Genomic DNA, 20849 nt, shown 5'->3' with positions numbered 1-20849 from the left:
GGGCTCATTAGGTGGGAGATCAACAGTCTAGCCACCACAAAAAACCGACCCCCCCCAAGTTCTTTTGCTATGCTGAGAATAATTGAACCAAGTTTTTCTACTGAAAAAAATAAAAAAAAGATAAATGGATTGAAGCGTTCCATTGCGGTTAGTTCAGTTGCTGACTTCCGAGAGGAGAGTATATTTAGAATCATTCCGTTTAACCCCTGGCCACTTGCCGAAATTGGCGAAAATGAGTTGGGGCTTCGCAGGTGGGAATAATGATGTGGGATGGGGGAGTTAGTGTGGGAAGATTAGCGAACGTAGGAAGACATGGAGTAGGTGGAGAAGTGGAAGCGAAGAAGGGACGAAATGTAGGGAGATAAGAGGGAAAAATGGGAGGCGGTGAAGGAAAAAGAGAAGATGAAAATATGAAATCTTTTGGGCAGAGTCTGTTCTTTAAACGTAATGAGTTGAGAAACGGGGGATAAATGTGAAAATATTAGATGTGGCTAAAGAGATGAACATCTTTTTCCCATGGCAATGTTGAGATTTTAGATATTCGCTGATTATATTGTAAATGTAGAGCTGCTTCGTGTTATGTATTGCTTTGATTGCGAATAAATCAGGCCCCACCGTCTTGAACATCCATATAAAGCCATAAATATGGCATGAGCCATAAATATGGCTCAAAATTTTTACCGATGAACGAGGGCAGAAAAACAAGAAATTCAATTAGGGGATGTTGTAATTTTTGTTGAATCTCGGCCTTTAAATGGTATAATTCACAAATTACCATCTTTCAAATTCTGTGTTGTGGTTGATAGACCATGTACCGTCGTAGTAGTTCTATAACACTATATTGCACTATGTCTACAATAGCGCAACAAGTATTTACAAAAAAATAAGAATGACTGATTAATCGGACATGCCGCGGAAGAATTTTACAGGGGAATACATGTCGTAACTCCAATAAAAATGCTTTAAACTCCCTGCTAATTCTTTTAATTGACCACGCATCATCAAATAGTTGGTTTCATCTGATACTGGGCATTGTCAAGAAGATGTCAATTTCTCGATGAATTCTGACTGTCGAAATTTTGTCAGCGGATTTTATCATGTTGTTTTCTCCAATCCAATGAATGAAGAATGAAATGCGTAGCTCTAATCTACGAGAACTCGAAGAATTATGGGAAAGGTCAATGTATGATCAAAGGTTGACGGAAGTACCATTATGAGTCGACTTTTCCCCCGTCTCTCGCAACGAGGGAAAGTACATTTGTACGATGCTCCCTTTTTTTCTCGATCGGAACAGAAAACACCACGTCGCGGAAACGAGAGTAAGGAAGAGGGGTTGAAAGTAAATCCCCCCATCGGCGTCGCATTGTCAGGAGCAGGAAATGGGATGTTCAAAAGACGGAGACGAAGTCAATGGTGGCATACCAACGAAGATTCGCGCACTTGGCGTTCGAGATGATATTGAGAAATGAATCATTCTATGCTGGAGGCGGTGAGTGATGAAATTTTCGATTCTTCCGAGTCTCCTTTGTGCACGGTGCCTAACGGAATCGAATGTTCTGTTTAGGGTGTTTACTATTGAATGGGAAATAAGAATGGGGAAGGTAAAAGAGGAAGGGTGAGAGTGGTTATACGGATAGGAGGCTCCCTTTGGTGCCTCACCCGAGATTGACACAGCCGATGTGATCAATGCGTCCATACTCTGTTGTGCGCGGGATAGGAAGACGGCGCCTGTTGCCAGTCATCCGAGGAAGGCTAAGTCGGAAGATTCTCCGAAGAAGCCAGTCAAGTCCGGGAAGCGTATCACGTGGAGATAGGGGCGTGTCCCGGTTTCCTCGGTTTTGTGATCGGAATTCGTGGGAGGAAACGATCAGTGTTTTTACGGTGTCTTTTTTTTTGGTTTTACATTCTCGATGGGGGTGTGAACTGAAACTGAGGTCATCTGCTCCATTAAAGTTGAATGGGTTGGTGGGTAGAGAAGGAAGTGTTTGGGGATAAGAGGAGTTGGCGGATACATTCCGTATGATTGTACATCAGTCTATTTCTTTAAGAAAGGATCCGTCGAGAATTCAGCCGCCAATTCGTTGAAGCACTGCTCTTGAAGAGGTCTTTACACTGCACTCAATTTAGTTGCGGAACCAATCCGATTAATGTATCGTGGTGTGGCGGTAGAAGCGAAGGGGATATAAGCAGTTTTTTGTCCCATCTTTCTTGGAATGAAATAAATGCAGACCATATTACGAGCAGCATTCGTGAATTTGGACATTCAGGGCGATTTCATTAGCTATATTAATCCTTACGCATGTGATAGAAATATTTAAACCACCATTCAAAATAATTACTGGGGATATATAATAAAATCTGTGCAACAATTGGAAAATGGTTTCAAAGATCTTAACGGTTTACAATTAATCAAACATTACGTTGTCATAATTCAAAATTCATAGTTGCTATGTATATATTATTTAAATCCAAGATTTTGTACATTTGTTGATGCCCGCCTACTAAGTTCCCCTTCGCGTGAATTCGGTCTGAAATGAATTGCGTGTGTGTAAAATTGGGGCTTACTGGCCCAAGCGAAAGTAGCTCAATGACTCTTGAGCTTGATTCTCACCAGGGTACATCGAGGTTACTTTTTTTTTAGGGAAATAGGAGCAAATATAAACGACAAGTTCGTTGGAAATATGTTAGTTTCTCATTAATCTAACCTTGATTCCTTATTCCTCCTGAATCTTGAATAATATAGGAAAAGTGAGGAAGGGGTATTTGAAAATAAAAATGGTAGCCACGAGAAAAAGAGAATGAATATAGATATTCTTCGGTAGTTTTCGTGCCAGTATCATATTCCGAGGTTCAAGGTTGTCGCTTTCTTTCATTAGAACTCAATTAAGCCGGTAGCTATGAAAGTTAGGAAAGAGGAGAATGTTTACAGAAATATGTTAAATTTATAAGGGGAGAGGGAAAGTTCTAACGATGAGTCTTTCTCCGTAGATTTCAAATGGTTCTCATTATAAATTCAGTGAGAGGTGAAGAATATTTATGCCTTTTTACCCTAATCAGCTTTTTATGGCTCTTTTTCTAAGAGTTCACTTTGTGGAAAAAATGAGATAATTATAGTGAAAGTTAACCGATAATCAAAGTGAAATAAATAAATAGTAGCCAATTATTTTCTAAGACAGTTTTAGTAACATTCCGCCAAAAATGCTTGCTGTGACGTGAACATCATTTGTAATTGGTATCGATTTAGCCGCGAGTTGTTTTGCTTATCTTCAAATAATGGTACGTGATATATTCAGTGGAATGGATATTAGCTTCTACATATTTATTTCTGTATTAATATGAGACGTTCTCACCAATGAAAACGATGTTAATCATGTTGTCTTTTGTTCACCACAATTCGGTGCAATTCGATCCTAATAGCGGGTTAGGATATTTAGTTAGTTATTTTTTTATTGAGTTATTTCCTGAAAAGATAACATCCCGTTAATGTTATCAATCCTTTCATCTTTTTAAAATGAGTGCTCGGAGTGTGGGGGGAGACCATTTTAGAATTTGAATTTCATCTATCGAAGACGTTCACTTTGTAAGAGGGAGCTGTTCAGCCACGGATCATTGGAGAGAACACCGCTAGGTTTCAAGGAATCTTGTCAGTATCAGGAAATGTCAAGCGGTGAATGGAGCATGAACATATTAGAGTGTGAGAAATTGGAATGTATGTATATTGAAAAGGCAAAGTTAGTCTCTTCCTACTCTTGTAATTATGGTCGTTCACAGTACTACCGTATTTGCTATTTGCTGAATACTGTTGGAAGAGCAAATGTACCCCGGTTATGAGACACGGGAAAATTGAGATGCGGTAAAAACTAAGAAATATTAGGGTTTAAATCAGATAACATCCCGTATTACTTTTTCTCAATTTCAAAGTTAATATTTGGGTAAAAGCCGCCAGCGGAAATGGAATTTGCCTGCACGTTTGCCGTTTCTTTCCCTTGGATAGTGCCTGTTTCATATTGGGAAACATTTTCTTCCCTTATTTTTTTTCATCTAATTTAAATGTCAACTATGATTATCTTCTAGCATCTTCTGTTGTGAAAAAAAGCTCCCAATATTCAAGCATTCACCATCATATTGTGCATTCCGCATAATAACGCCCACCATTAGTTTCACTCTTAATTTCATCAATATTTAATATCTTCATTTTCAAAATTGTAATATTTGTGCAATCTAGAATCTTAACGACAGCACTATTGCCCTAGTTGTGTTATTGACCTCTTGTTCCTAAAATCTATAAAGAAGGGCAAAGGTAATCTTCTTTTTTGGAATTCATGTTTACTGGTTTATGTGGAAGCACAGACTTAGTCAGTTTTTTTTTCAATCTGAATATATCATAATAAACTAATGTGTGAGTTTCAATAAATGAAAAAAATGTCTCTTAGCATTTTAGAAATAGTTTACGCTAAATATTTATGCAATTAGCATTTTTCTTGGTTAATGGCATAGTTATAACCATTGCCTATATAGAGATTTTATGTTCAGGAACTCTCTATACTGAATTGAATTTACATTGGTAGACAGTCTTTTGTTAGAAGTTGGCTTGACCTCTGTAAATTCATGATACGGCCAAACGTGAGTGTTGCTATTGCAACACACCATTAGGTAGCGAAAAATTAAGGAAAAGAGGGGATTTACAAGTTAAGTACGCACGGAAAATTATAATAATGTTTTTAAGGGATGTCAATACCGTGCTGCGGAAATTACGAGTACCAATTTCCTGAGCACCAAGAGCAGCAAAATTATTTAAGCTGGCTTGAAAAGGGTTAATAGTATAATTACTGAGTAGGATGCTCATTTCGTCCGGTACTCAAAGCCATTGAAAATTTTGCTTCACAAAAACGCACTCTCACCTTCATTTGTTCGCACAATTAAATCCGATCTCGCGTATTGCTCATCGAGGACGAATGCTGACGAGGCTGCCTTTCCCCTCCCTCCATCTTCAATTTTGTCATTTTATTTGCACGCGCCTTTTTTTACGGAACGGTTAAGTTGCGCCTGCGGTCGATCACCTTGCACCCATTCAGCCTGACGGGACATCGACAAATCGACAACACGAAGCTCCATTTTTGGAACGACTGCGCAGCGGAGGAGTGTGGGGAGCCAAGGACGCCGGGGAGTTAGTCCGGCCTCGCCTCGTTCTCAATTCCGTCCGCACCGGCCGTCACGTGGGTACTCTCTGGCCCAAGCACCACCGGTAGGACTAGATAGGACTATACTTTGTACCTCATTGACTATGTTGTATTTTACAAATAACATGACTTTAGCTTTCACTCAGTAGGTTTTCGCAGGTTTTTCACGCCCCCCTTCTTGTGTGGGCGTTTTCTTGCAGTGGGTTTTTTCGCAGAAGGATACTACACCCCTATCCTCATGTTTTTTCCCACAAACAGGAATTTTTTTCCACAAAATTTTCACATACAGTTGTTCATATTTTTGACATTTCAAAATATTATGTATTGTATATCCTTCGTATTGTAAACGTTTGTCTACTATTTTTTAATATGTTTGCATTGACGTTATGGAAGGGTTAGGTGAAAGAGGGGACTTCTTAGTCTCAACCTCGCCCGAATAAAGGCATTTTACTATTATTATTATTATTATAAAGGAACTGCATAGAGGAGGCCCAATTCCATTCCATAGTAGGCTGACTTCTGTTTCCACCTCGGTCGCATTTTAATCGGTTTTCCAAAATGCCCGCGGAGCGGTGACGAGTCCAATGCGATCCACATCTTTCCAATATTTTGCCGTATAATATTTTTCATTGCGAGGAATAGCATTGAAAAGTAAGTAATTTCATAGATCACATCATCGTGCGTATAAATTTTGGTTAACATCCTAATTATACCTATTTCCCCATGATACTTGGATCAAATCGTCCGTCATCGACGCGAGTGGCGACTTTTGAAAACCCATTTAGATGCGGGGTGGGTGACGACGCTTTTAGAGGCCGACTTGAGGATCCTTTTGTGTAATATTCGTGGGACTAGAAGCGGTGCTCAACTGGGCGTGGTTGAGTTAGAAAAGCGATATACATAAGGGGATGCCCATTAATTAAATTAGGTGCTTTCGCCTATTTTTGGATAGATCCTCCCCCTCCTGATATATCGTGAACTTTGGCTCGACCCCTCCCTCTGATCACACGTGAGATTTGTCGAAATGCGTAATTTCACTGTAAATAGGTCAATGTATACTTCATTGCGTTACATTTATAAAAAAATATTTCTTTTTCATTAATTTCACCTAAGATTAGTTAAGAGTAGTATTTAAGATGACTAATATTACAATTTTATACTGTTCCTTACGAAAAAATTACGTGGTATTTGCCAGGACCCCTCCTTTCCCCCTCACGTGAGCTTGAATGAGAATTGGATTGACTCCATCACCCTCCCCAAACGCCTCACGTGAGTAATGGGAGCCCCCTGAGAGTAATTCCACCAATTTAAACCCCTTGAGATGAAATTATGAGTCTAGCTCGTCATGAACTCCCAATGCTAAATCACGGGATGACAAGTGCATCTCTTCATCAGGTTTTCATAGTTATAGCTGTATTTAGGGGAGAAATATACTAAATATTTTTAAAGTTAAACAATTTTAAAACATCCATAATGTGCATAAAAAACTCATATTATGTGAAATATAATGCATTGAAAGGAATAAAATGATTTTATACGAGTGACGATACCTGTGCTCTCGATGTTCTTACGGGAAGAGTCCGTTTGTGAGCAATATGAAATATTAATAATTTAATTTCACTCTTCTACATTGATTGCAAACTACAAAATATCATTTCATTATACCATTCCATTTAATAAGATCCATGAAAAAATGAATAGAAGATAGGAGCACGATATTCAGAATGTGAATTTAAGTGGAAGGGGTTTATTTCAATTTTTTTAAATTCCATCATGTTCTCAGCAATTTAAAGGGGTCCAAATATAAAACACTGTCATTATTCAAACTTTATGTTTCACGACCCCTTATTATATATATATATATTTTTTTTTTAGATCACGAGACGATTATTATGTAAAACTTGTTTTAAAAGATACAGGATCGTTTTAATAGTAAGTTAAAAATAATTAATAAAAATTAATTTAAAATTTTTATTTAAAAAATCGCACATTTTTTTATAAAATCGTGGTATCAATCCTTTATTGTGAGAGGTGATTTTTTTAGCAGTTGAATTTTAAATCGAAAGAACCCACATTTATACAAACGGTATCTTGAGAATGATAAAATTAGTCGTGTCAAATATCATGCGGGGTTACATTTTACCATTTCAATCTTTGCTGCTTGTGCAGATGTCGAAAATCACGCCTGTTGATATTCACTCTCAGATTCTAATTCAAAAATTGCTGGCCAAATTCCACGGCAGTGGCAGAATTAGGATAAGATAGGAAGTTTGTCTGCATATAATTTGGAAAATATTATTCACCGATCCGATTGGCCACATTATGCGAGTAATCTTATTCTATACTTATGGGTATGACTTATGGTCCATCGTGGGTTCAAATACTAAAAAGATGGTCATATATCATACCATTGACGTAGGTCACAAGGTTTTTGGGTAATTAGATTACTGAGGTTAGTCTCTTAATAATTTTTAATTTGATATCACTAATTGATTGCCCTACTGCAATTTTGAGGGCAAAATATATTAATGAAGCTGTCATTTCTTGGGAGTTTCCGCGGTGTCGATGATGAAAAAACGGTTCATGAGCTGGCACCTAGTTGTGCTTTTAAATGGAGCATAAGGTATTTTCTATAATGGTTCTATTTTAACTGACAATTAAAATGATCCTTTATAAAATGAAGACTGTGTTTTAATTGGATCACTTTTGAAATGCAAAGAACATCGTGGAGTTGCTATTATTTTTATCCCTTTCTATCCTCTTTACTTGTTTATGATTTAATGTCCTTATAGTTTCCTGTGTATTCTGCATACGCTATATCCACAATACTACGCTAATGCTAATCTATATTTCATGTTATAACATTGAAAAAAACTTAGTAATTATCGAAGTGTTTTTTCGTATTGTTGAAAATTAAACGTCTAATTAAAATGTTGAAAAGAAAAAATACATAGAAAGACGTAATGGAGGAATGTTTTACGGAATGTGATTTTTTAGTTGTAGTTTTGGCTATAAATTTGTCGCTCTAATGTCGTAGTTTGTTTTATTGTATTTTAAGTTGTTTATGTATTTATAATTATGGAGCTTTCGTCATGATATCATGAGTATTTGTGTAGTTTCTCATTAATTAAAAAAATATAACATTACTATGTAATTTAATTCTCTGGAATTGCATGGAGAGAATATATTGAGAATTTAATTTCAATTTAATTTATCAGAAACGTTTTCGTTAATAAACGCAATATTCCAGTCTCCACAAAACTTGTTTAATTAATAATACAATATTCGTCAAGGTAATTTCAGGAGGTGAAAGTAAAGCAACGTTTATCAGTCGTTAAATACGATGAATCTCTATTTGCCGTTCACTTGTCGCCACGAGAGATGAAAGTTCCAGAGGCCAAGCGATGGCCCTCTCAAAAACTCCATTGACCTAAATTGATGCCGTACATGGGAGGTGACCCTCTACAGCCAACCTGGAATCACCTTTCTGAGGCCTTTGCGTGAAGTGGATAATGAATGGGTTGACTTATAAGGAGTACTAATTCCGTTCCCGAATTTTCACGAGTTTGTATGTAAGAAAAATAAACATGTCCCAAATGTCATGGTGCTTAAATACGGCCTTCCTGTGAGCTCACCGGAGTTGGCGAATCCTCGAGGACATTCTACATCAGCTACCTGTCATCTTCGATCATCTCAAAATGTTTTGTTAAAAAAATGGTTTGTAGCCATGAGTTCAGGAGGTGTTGTAATCCAAATACTGTATGTCATCGTTTGACTCAGAACATATCTTAAAAATCGCTAGCATCGTCATCACACGGAATAAAACTGCGTGAATATTAATGAAAAATAATATTATTCCAGAAAGCCAGAGTATGTACATTTTTATCTCGCTATAGTTAAAATAGAAATATGTGGGAATTATCGTTATTTAATGAAATTACTCTATTCCTTAACTATTTCCTCTTCATTTGTTTTGTTCGGAAATGATTTTTGTGGCTCCTCACTCAGTCCTAATGGCGTATTCCGATCTGTGTCATCCATTAAGTTATCAGTTGTAATGATTGTATGGCCAAAAGTACTCTTGTTTTTCTAGTATTATTCGGGATGCCCATTTATTACTGTTTTTGGAGCTATTTCGTGCAATCTGTTTTCAAATGGCTAGCCATACCTTCATTGTTTGTGACCTGCCATTATCTACTACCTGATATAACTCTTTATTTGTATAATTCAGCACACCTTGTCGCACATTTGTAATTTTTTTCTTTTATTTCATGAGTTTTGCTTAGTAAAGTTTTTTAAATGTTCATTCCTTGACCTATCAATTGATTTGTCATGTTTTGAAAAGGACAAATTATTTCCTTTGCCTTATTGAATTGGTCAAGGACGAAGTGAGTTGCCCCAATCGATGTTAACCTCACTCCATTTGAAGCACCTTAGGAGCGTTTTCAGACTAATCATTTATAAATAATGTCTAATCATTCTCGTCTTTCTAATACCCTTGGTTTGAAAAGTTGTCGATTTATTTCTACCAGAAAAGCTTGGTTATGACGGAGAATTTATGGCTGTCAATGGAGCATGTAAATGCGTTTCGTTAGCATAGTAAATACGATATTGGATGTAAACTTTTGTTGTCAATTTATATCATGCCTATGCACTAAATTTCAATTGGATATTTAGGTCAATTTATTCTTGGACTGATTTGACCATTTTATATATAACTGCTTGACTTGGAAATATTTTACATTCATACGTTGAATTTAAAGCTAATTCTTCGGAAATGTGGAATCTGTAAGAGAGTATTTTATGCCGTTATGAAATCGTTACCAAAGGAGACGAGGACAAGGATATAGAGATATCAATACGGGAAAATATTTTCATTCTTCAATATTGTTCTACGTCAGCATTTTTATTACCAGTTGAAGATGTTAAATATCTTTATTTGAATCAATAAGAGCAGAGTTAATTTATCCCACAACAGGTTTGTCTAAAATATAAAAATAGCTAGATTTATCATTAAGATTTTTGCGAACAACATATTTAACTATCCCTTATATAACTAATTTAGTAATGTAAGCGGGCAAAAACCCCAAGCCTGGAAAGATTGGTTATGACGGAGACTTTATGGCCTTTCCTTAAATTATAAATTATTAAATTAAAAACTATTAAATTAAAAATTTCAGGAATTGCGCAAATGATCAATGCGAGACGAAGTAAATTCAGTAACGGTCAATTGCATTTATTAACTTCTGTCCCCTTTTAGGAGAGTTCAGATCACAATTCCTTTGAATTAGCTTACAAGAAGGGAAAGGACACGAAGTGAAGATAGCTGCACGACTAAGAACATTTGCTATGGGAAAATATCAAAACTTAATAAATATGGATTAGTATTAAATAGCGATTTTGGGAATTTTAACAAATTGAATGGACGCAAAAAGTTCATCCTCAGTTATTCTAGACTTTGTTGGGATCACTTGAAAATTAGTTGAAATTTTGCTAAATCGTACGTTATACCTAGTTCTATTTTTATGCAAATGGATATAGCAAAGAAATATTTACCAGAAAAACGTATGTAAACTGATTTTGTGCCAGATGGATAAAAATGAATTGAGCTGGGATCGAACTTTTCAAACGGTGAATGAGAGAACATGTCTGGCAGTTTGTGTTTGCAATCCATTTCTGTAATGAGCCAGTTTTGCAAAGGACGAATGGCGACGGACTTCGTTGAACTGCGCATCGTAAGGTTATACAGAACAATAGGGTAGTTTCCTTCATCAAAGAAAACAAAAGGCATTGATGGCGATTCGTTACCCACCATTAGTGTATTCATAATACACAAATTATTTGGTTTTTGAAATACCGGTTTAGACGAATGGCAAGGGTCAAATTTTATCCTCATTTGAAAAAGGCCAGATTGGCGCCCATGCGATTCCACTCCACGTGACGTCACAGGGACCTAGTTTCTACACGAGAGGATAGGAGTTATGCATCGTCAGAGGCTACCAATGCATGCATGAGTCACAGAGCTCAGGGAAACATGTCTTAATAATCACCTATTAAAACTGGCTAAGGTCGGAAAGTTTTCTTCGCTTGATAAGGTATTAATAAACCTTTTTTAAGCCATGCGCTACCAGACAGGAAGGTACTCAGCTACCCGTTAGCATCCTGCATCCTATCAGCGCTCAGAGCCTCGATCAAGGTCACCTACCAGGCGGGAGGGGGAACCAGAAATGCGTTGTACGGACTTTTTCCCTTCATTCCTACTTACGCGTCGCGTTTTCGCGCGCTTGAAATTTTTCACTTTTCATTTGATCGCGAAAATTAGATGTTGTCATTTAAAAATCTAAAAGCGTGAAATTCGTACTCCAGGAGTAATAATCTTTCGATTTAGGCAATAAAAAAATAATAGGAAACCACCCTATTGTGTTAGTCATAAGTTCATTGCCAGTATAAATAAGACCCATAGGGGTATAACATGGGCGAAGGAGTTATATTATCAAAAAGAAAATACAATATTTTGAGAGCCTACAGTTGGATTCGAAGAGATCGCCAAGGTTGTCCTAATTTCGTCCTATTTACTGACGACAATGCTCTCCAAAACTGGAATGGAAATGCCGCGTCACCGCTGTCTTAATTAGGAATTTTCTCTCTCTTCTGATAATCTCCTTAGATATGTAATCGATTGGAATCATTAAGAGTACTTCTTTACTATAATAAAATGAAGATTTAGTCTTAAGTGATTTAATTACTATGCACAAGTCGAAAGAAATATACTGGAAATAGAGAAAGCAAAAAAACAATAGCAGAAAAGCTTAAAAATAACTTAATTTATATTTTACTAAAATTATGGAAAACTGATGGAATTAATTTAAAGACAGGTCAGGATAGAAGAAAAATCGATTCGGCAGCTCATCATCAATAATGTCTCATCTTTGGAATATATGTCGGCATAAAAAGGAAAAATACACATACCTTTACTAGCTGGTGTTGGAAAACAAGAAAAAAAATCTACAAAGAAAGCTTATGCTTTTTATAAATATTTATCGTTGAACATAGAAATCGGAATGTGGAGGAGAAATTGTGGTATTACTACGTTTGAAACTTAAAAGCTTGCTGTTTACTTCCACTTAGCAGAGTAATAGCTGACATCATCCATATAAGACATTGAATTTCATATGGTTTCCATGAAAGACCTGTGGACCCTTAATACCTTAAACGAATTTGAGGCGTACTTCCAACGAGAGGAAGTGATCGAGATCGCCGTTGTAAAGGTGGAAATAGAGTCAAATGAAAAGCAGTAACAGTGCAAGGACTACAAGGAGACAGGATCTGTGGACCCGAATGGATTGTGAGACTCAGAAACCGACGATAGACGTAAAGAATTTGTAAAGATATATAATGCGTATTGCTATAGTAGCACCAAGCAGTTAGATCATTTGGCCATTATAATGTCCGTCAATGGTGAAGACCTTGAATGCCGGTTGGGCAAAGAGGAGTGAAGTACCAAAGGGATCCCTTACGAAATAAATACGCCGCATTTTGTTAACGTAAAGTGATTGGGTCAAAATCGATAATTTTTCATTTAGATTATGAAAATGTGGGAATATTTCGTCAATAATATCGTTGATACATTCATCAAAGTGCAGTGGTAATCATCTTTACTTACTTCTGCTATCTTTACGTGACTGCTTTTATATTCCCATTAACATTTACTCTAGTCAGCGGCCATCGTAATTGGATTTCTATTCGCTTAGACGATTATGTAACGCAATCTTTGGCTTAATATTGTGGTTAAACTTTTATTAAAATAAATAATTATAGGTTTAGAATATCCCTTGCTCGTAGAATTTTTTGTTTAAATTGTCGGAAGCATTAATTCACTCGATTGTGAAGGAATGGGTTGCATCATAATTACTCTCACGGATTGAAATCAAATCTGCAATGTTTTTCGTCGACATCGCACAATTTGAAATGTATAACACCAAAACATTTTATACATACAAGGCGTTATTTTGCAACCTGTGGGGCAAAAGACACTACATATATTTAAGGAAACTATAATAGTGCTTTATAGAGGCGATTTACGTAAGCATAAATCAAAAGATTCGAAGCTGATGGATTCATCTTATTCTCGAAAATATCAAGGAATTTCAAATGTTGAGTATGTTTCATTTCATGTTGAATGAGTGACAATACTTTCAACGGGAAAATTACACTCGTCAGAATCCATAAATGTTGACAGTAGCATAAGCTTCAGATGGTATCAAAAATATTTGGAGATGATGACTGCGTATTTTCCGTCTAAACGCAATCATTTTACTGTTTTAACTATGTAAGAATACATAAATTATTGGTTGACTGCAATTCAGTTTGAAGTTATGTTTGTTCTTTAACAGCATCTCAACGGGATGATCCGGGCTTATTGGGTCGGGGATATTGCAGAACTTGAGCATTGTTTCACGACAGTAGTAATATAATCCTTTAAATAATATATTATAAGGGGGGAAATAATAACTGCAATGATATTTATACGTAAATTACTCAAAATGATGGCTGACAACAATTTTCCCTTTCCGGTTGAAGATGACAGCGAAGAACGATAAAACCATATGGCATATAAATTTGAGTAAGTTAAGTACTTCGCGAGATGTGCACTATTTCACAGGGAATACTTTTTTAGTGTAAAGCTCAAAAAAGCTATAACATAACTAGGTTATTCGCAATATTGACTTCCGGCTGAGCATAAAAATTCCCATAGACTTCGTCCATAATCGTATCTCGGGAAACATTGGTTAAATGTATGGTGCAGAAACGAATTTATTTTTCGTTAAATTAAAAATTAATAAAACTTGTTGTTTCATGAAAACACAGGTTTTCAATAAAAATATGGAAAATTAAATTATCTCAGAAGTAAAAAAATCTCTTTGGAGCGACTTATCACACTCTGCCTCAACCGAAGGGGCACACGAGCCAGCGCTTCCAAATGCTCAAACGATCTATACCCCTGGTACCTATGTACTACGTAGTAGAACATTGGATGGAGTTTCCATCTAATATGCGGGCTAATTGTTAACGCTTTCTTTGATTTTTGACTTGAAATAGAGAAGCAAAATACCATCGACTTCAGGAAGTTATTGAACAACAAAGTCTAAAAATTATCGCATTCTATGAAAATAACAAATGCGGCATAAATATATGATAAATAGAATAAGTCATCGTGTGCCTTTAAAATAACGTGGTGACTTTCGGGGCCAAAAATGCGATTTGCGAACTCGCTTTGTTTAGTGGAGAGAATTGGTAAAACATAGGAAACGCAGGAAAGGCAAGTATAATCTTCTATTTAATTATATCCGTTTAGTTTTGGTACCGAAATTTTGCTGTAAGAATCCCAATAGTTTTAGCTATGGGAATTTCTGGCATCACCCTAGAAGTATTGTCATCAATCGTGTCATCTTGTGGCTCGGCTCCTGAAGTCGGTGGAGCTTGATTCTGAAGCTGGGTAAACTCGTCAAAGGTGAATGCAATATTACGATCAAATCGTGCGTCTGGACTGTACTTGGAGGCTACTTGGAGGAGGCACCCGTACGTTGAAGCTAATTTTTGCCACATTGAGCTGATTTTAGTTAGTTTTCAAAAATATCCACGGCGCAGTGATTAGTGGAGAGAGATCCATTATTCTCTATATGTATTATTTAATGTTACAGTAGCTAGGAATAGCATTAAAAAGTTATGGATTTCATTGATAATCAATAATATAAATTTCGTTTAACAGCCAGCCAGACAAATGGTTATAGCTTTTTTCTGGATATTGGATTGCTCGGTCCGTCATAAACTCGAGTGGCAACTTTCGTCAACCCATGTAAATGCGCAGTAGCTGACAACACATCTATTGGGCGACTGGAGAATCCTCCACTGTGATATTCGTGTCGTAAACCATGCTCGTGGAATCGAGAGAATTCAACAGGCGACGGAGCGGTGGGTCCCATCCTTTGGCAGAGGAGTCCGAGCCGGAGAGGCGGTTCATTTGACTATCGGAGCGGCTTGGAGCCGGACAAATTATCCGGGGCTGAGGAATGTGGGCAGGGTGGTCTCTTCTCTCGCGAGGCTAATTGCAGGTGCAAGGGGGGGTTAGGGGATGAGGCCCTTGGGAAGGGAAAGTGGGGAGACGGTTGGGAGGCCGCGGGCGAGTTTGACGGGGCCATCACTCGGAGAGGAGTTGGATGCACCATCGGTGGTCGCCATCTCACTTGCACCTCGTGATGTGAAGGGAGGGATATTACGCTCCGGGGCGAGAGTCCATCGGTCAGCCGGACTCTCACTTGCTGCGGTCCGAGATGATGGCATTTTCGAAAGGATTTTCACCCTCTCGAAACGTCAAGACGATTTATGTCCGAGCCGCCATTGATTGAGAAATTTCTAATGGCCTAGATTCGTCTATTATCTAGGGTTCAACACACGGCGTACACGAACCGTGACATTCACGACTCTTGCATTGAGAAAATAGAGAAATTTATAATTATAACGCAGTCTCCTTTAATGTACTATACGATGGATGAAGCATGATGGAAAATATGGATAATATCAAAGCCGTGAGATAAAACAATGGATGTACCAAGGGAGATAGCAAGGTAAGGAGCGCGCTTGATTGGGTTTTGTAGTGGTACTGAGGGAATTCATCTAGTAAAGGTTACGGAAGCTTCCTCGACCATGTTGATTTAACCGATGTATAATCAGGTTTGCGATGATAGGGAATGAAACTGGTTCTTTACGGTGATTCTGTTTCAAAGATCTTTCTCCGGGTTGTATTAGCTACAATCGTTAGTATTAGTTAATTAATCGATTGATCAATTAGAATAATTCTCTTTACTGAGCTATTTTCTAACTCTGCCATAGTTACATCGACGGTTATATATTACAAGAAATGAATAATTGAATTTATTCAAAGCAGTGATAAAAAGTGTATGGAATTAAGTAGAGATGGAGTTTTATTGATACAATCAAGTGAGGAACAAAATTGAGGTGCATGGAACAAAGTACGCTGTATTCATGATTTTGGTGTGTGAACGATCATTCATTACCTATTTAAAAGGAACATTTCAAAGATTTATCAATGTGTTCCGCAGACTCTGTTGTACTATAAAATGCGGCCGTATGAAATTTGATCAGTGATAAACGGTTGTGTTCACTCGTGCTTATATCACCTTCTCCTACATTTTCCTCTTCCCACTCTCCTACGTCAATCATTTACTCGTTCTTCTCCACACCGTTCATCTCGTTTCTTCCCATCTTCACCATGTCTACTTCACGAAAAATTTGATCCTATTCTTATCCATAGTCCATAATTTCTGTGCCCACGTTGTAAAACCTATAAACACTAGATATGAACAATAGAAATTTTCCTTGAAGAAAATAAAAATAAAATATCGCCACGGTCGGCAGCTGAGGAATAGAAAGCTCCTTGAAGATTTTATTCCATACCAGAAGATTTATCAATTACATGCTAGCTTGGGGACCTAATTGTCAAGGTGCCGTCTGCATAGAACATCGTATTTTGTTTTTGTAAAATCTTGTAATATTAAGTGGAATATAATCTCAGCTGTAACGCGCTAAAAACTCTCGAATTTTTTAAATTCATACTTATTGTTAGCCCAAATTAATAAAAATTTTGAAGAACAGCATTCCTTACTCCTCGATTTCCTTTCTTAGACTTTCCAGGGGTCTTGAACTTCTCTCTGGGTGGACAAATTGCACTACCTCAAACTTCGAAAAATGGTCCAGAGGCAAAGGCAACGCCAACGAAATTAAAAAAAAACGTTATTTCAAGCTGCATGATCAGCATCATACTTCTTCCATTCTTACTTCACGATAAATGATATCGGCTTAGCTTGGTAGCGGATGCATACATTTTCCGTGAGACTTTATTTGCCTTATTTGCGGAGGAAAAAGGGTGTCATGGGTTTATTCTTTTTCAAAAATTGACTTCGCATTCTTCGCCTCTGGCGAGATAACGTAACGTTGCTTCACTGGGTGTGGTCGAAACACCGAAGGGGGATATCCGCTGGTTTTTTTTTTTATTCGCCACTCTCGGTGTCCATTTGTGCGTGCATGCTACGCTCTTGCAGTCGTCCAACCACAATTCCTACCATGAAAGTTCGCGCATCCGGGGGGACCCTCGATATACAGCGACGGGCACGTGGTCTCAATTGGACCTTTCTATCAATTGAAGTGAAAGGCAAAAATGGGAGCCGTACTCCCGTCCAACCTTTGCGTAATCCAGTCATTGATCACTTCCTTTTGATTGTAAATGCGGCGGATAACTAGCAATGAATTGCTTCCTCTAACCCGTGAACACCATTAATATAGTGTTCGCAGTACGGCATACATATCTGAAATTAGGTAAATTGTTTTCTCGCTTAAAGGTAAACCTCAAAGACTTTAAATAATTATATTTGAATCCTATTAATTCAATTGAATTGGTTGATCTGGTTCAAATTGAATTGATGTCAAGAATGGAGTAATAAAATATGGTTTACTCAATTAATTGTGCGGTTAATGTGCTTGTTCTACATTTTTCGTGTTGAACTCGATTAAAGTTTTTTAAATTTGACATATACAAGAAAAAAGTTTAGCTGGTAGGCACCCAGAATATTAGCTGTAGAGAAAATAAGCACCGGCAAGATAAGTAAACGGTGAGCCAGTAGTTAAGGAAGGACTAATGAGGATGCATTTGAAAAAAAATAAAACGAAGGCTATTGGGAAGGTGGAGAAGAGGCAAGAGAAGGCGGATGGAAAAAAGAATTTGTGGTTAGGGTGAAGCGAAGCAGAATGGGTGTAGAAAGACTTGGAGTGAGAATATCATTGCTAAGCATTTTTCAAAGAGCGGTAGAAATTTCTGATAACCCATACAACTGGTTGAGAATCGACTTGGAATATGTTTGACCTTTGCTCATTTTGCGTATTTTTTAAATGCGTTTTCCCTAGCAGTTGTATGTTCATTGTAAAGTGCAGTTAAATTAACTGAAGCACTTAATTTATTCCCATTGAGTCAAAGAAAAAAGTTTGATGAGTTCACGATTTCCGTCTCCAGAGATTCCTTTCCGTCCAGATCCATAATACGAAAGAATTAAATTTTTTTAGTGAAAGCTTTATAGACATGTCGGGTTCTCTACTAACTCAGGCACCTTTGTTGCATAATCTCACATCAACCTTAATCTACCATGGTTCAGATCAATTAGTCAAGGCAATGAATGTAAAAAAGTACTCTTTCCATTTCTCCTTTTCTACCGCAAAGGTTGTGTAGATTGAACTAATCCCGTATCATCATATCAACAATATTTGGGTTGAATTATTTGAAATAATATAGGTTAGTTTTTAAGTTTTGCATATTAATACTTTTGCGTCGTATCATATGAAAAAATGGAACTTTGCTGCAATCTTATTGCAATACGGATGAGTGATAATTGATACATTCTCGGTGTAATTTCAACATTAAAAATTTTCCGTTTAATATCTCATAGTGCCACCCTTTCGGAGTAGCCACATTAAAGAGAAGTTTTGACGTATCTCTTCCTGAATTTCGAGAAGTTCCCCTCTTGGTTCAAAGCAGATACCATTCGCTCGCTTGGAAACAAGAACCGTGCTTGGTATCTTTATAAATCTTTCCCGAACAAGGAAACTCGAACTACATACACTAACCTTCGTCGCTGTTCCAAAACGCTAATTCGCCGTGATCACAAGGAGTATGTTCAGGGCATGTGTTCATCCATTTCCTCCAACCCAAGAAAATTCTGGTCCTTTGTGAATAGTCGCCGAAAGTCTCCACGCATCCCCCTTCACGTGACCTATAACAATCTCGAGGCTGTGGGTCCAGATAGACCAAACTTATTCAATCAATTCTTTACTGATTGCTTAGCTCCTTCATCTACTCTCTCTAATAAAATTGATAACATCCCCACGCCAATTCGTGACCATTGTCTATCTAACGTTATCACAGATCCCAAAGAAGTATTTGAGTATCTCTCCAAAATCCCTCTCCATCGTGCCCCTGGTCCCGATGGTTTGAGCCCCAAACTAATTAGACACTGCGCATCCTCCCTCTCTCTTCCATTGAGCCTCCTACTGAACCGTTGCTTTTCCCTCGGCACCTTCCCCTCCCAATGGAAAATTGCCAACATCATTCCCATACATAAAAATGGCCCTAAAGATGAAGTCTCAAACTACCACCCAATATCGATACTTCCGATACTATCTTCAGTTTGTGAAAGGATTATTCTCAACAGGCTCTACTACTTCACTTCTCCTTTTTTATCAAATAATCAGCATGGTTTCCTACCGGGACGCTCCTGCCTGACCAACTTAGCTCTTTTTCAGCATCATGCAGTCGTTTCCATCTCCAATAAAGCTCAACTTGACGCAATATTCTTGGATTTCTCGAAAGCTTTCGACTCTCTTGACCACTCTCTTCTCCTTCACAAACTCTCTCATCGCTTTAACCTGCATGGAAATTTTCTAAACCTAGTGGACTCTTTCCTCAACAATAGATGCCAGCGTGTAATACTTCCTGGCTGCTCATCCCAATGGTCACCCACAACATCCGGAGTACCTCAGGGAAGTGTACTCGGGCCATATTTATTTAATCTTTTCATTGACGATCTGGCCTCCCTTGTACATCCCTCTCAAGCCCATACCCTTTTTTACGCAGATGACTGCAAAATATTTAAGCAAATTAACAATATCGCAGACTGCCATAACCTACAGGGTGCATTGAACAAGGTTTTAGAGTGGTGCAACACCTGGAATCTCCGCCTAAACGCTAATAAATGCAACATAATTTCCATTTCGCTAAAAAAGTCCCCTTATGATTTCAGGTACAGTTTAAACTCCCTTCCCCTCAGACGAGTCTCCACCATCAAAGATTTAGGTGTCTTAATGGATCAAAAATTAAATTACTGTGAGCATATTACAAAAATTAAAAACAAAGCTATGTCTCTCCTTGGCCTCCTCTACCGCTTCTCAGAAATTGCAGACCCGATAGCATTACGCGCATATTTTTCAACTATTGTCATTCCCGTTATAATGTATTGCTCCCCCATTTGGACAATCTCAGCCCCATCCAATGTTTTGGCTCTTAAAAGTGTGACAAATTTTTTCACTAATATAGTTAAGTGCAGAGCCCCTCATCTTCGTAATATGTCCGCTGATTCTGTTTTGCACACTCTCTCTATATCTAATATTCCAAATTTAATCTTAAAATCTGATTTAAAACTAATACATAGCATTCTAAACTCTTCCATAGACTGTCCCGATCTCGTCTCCAATCTAAACTTTAAAGTTCCATGCAGACCCACTCGAACGCATTCGCTCCTCCATGTGCCCATTCCCAGATTGTCACTAACCAAACGTTCCATCCTCTCCCGCCTCTCTTCCCTCATAAATTCCCTTCCAGATCACATTGACCCGTTCTCCATTCCAAACCACTCCTTTACAAACCGCGCTCTTTCCTACCTTAATGTAAGCTCTTAAGGTCAAAGAGCTTCTTACTTCAATGCATTATTATTTATTTAAATTAATTATGTTTGATTGTGTTTGTGCTTTTATGTTTGTTATACTGTGCCACTATAAAATGGCAAACTATGCTGTATGTGGACAATTTGATAAATAAATAAATAAATA

This window comes from Ischnura elegans, chromosome 3 (genome assembly GCF_921293095.1).
Source record: "Ischnura elegans chromosome 3, ioIscEleg1.1, whole genome shotgun sequence".
Lineage (NCBI taxonomy): Eukaryota > Metazoa > Arthropoda > Insecta > Odonata > Coenagrionidae > Ischnura > Ischnura elegans.
This window is presented reverse-complemented; position numbering follows the sequence as displayed.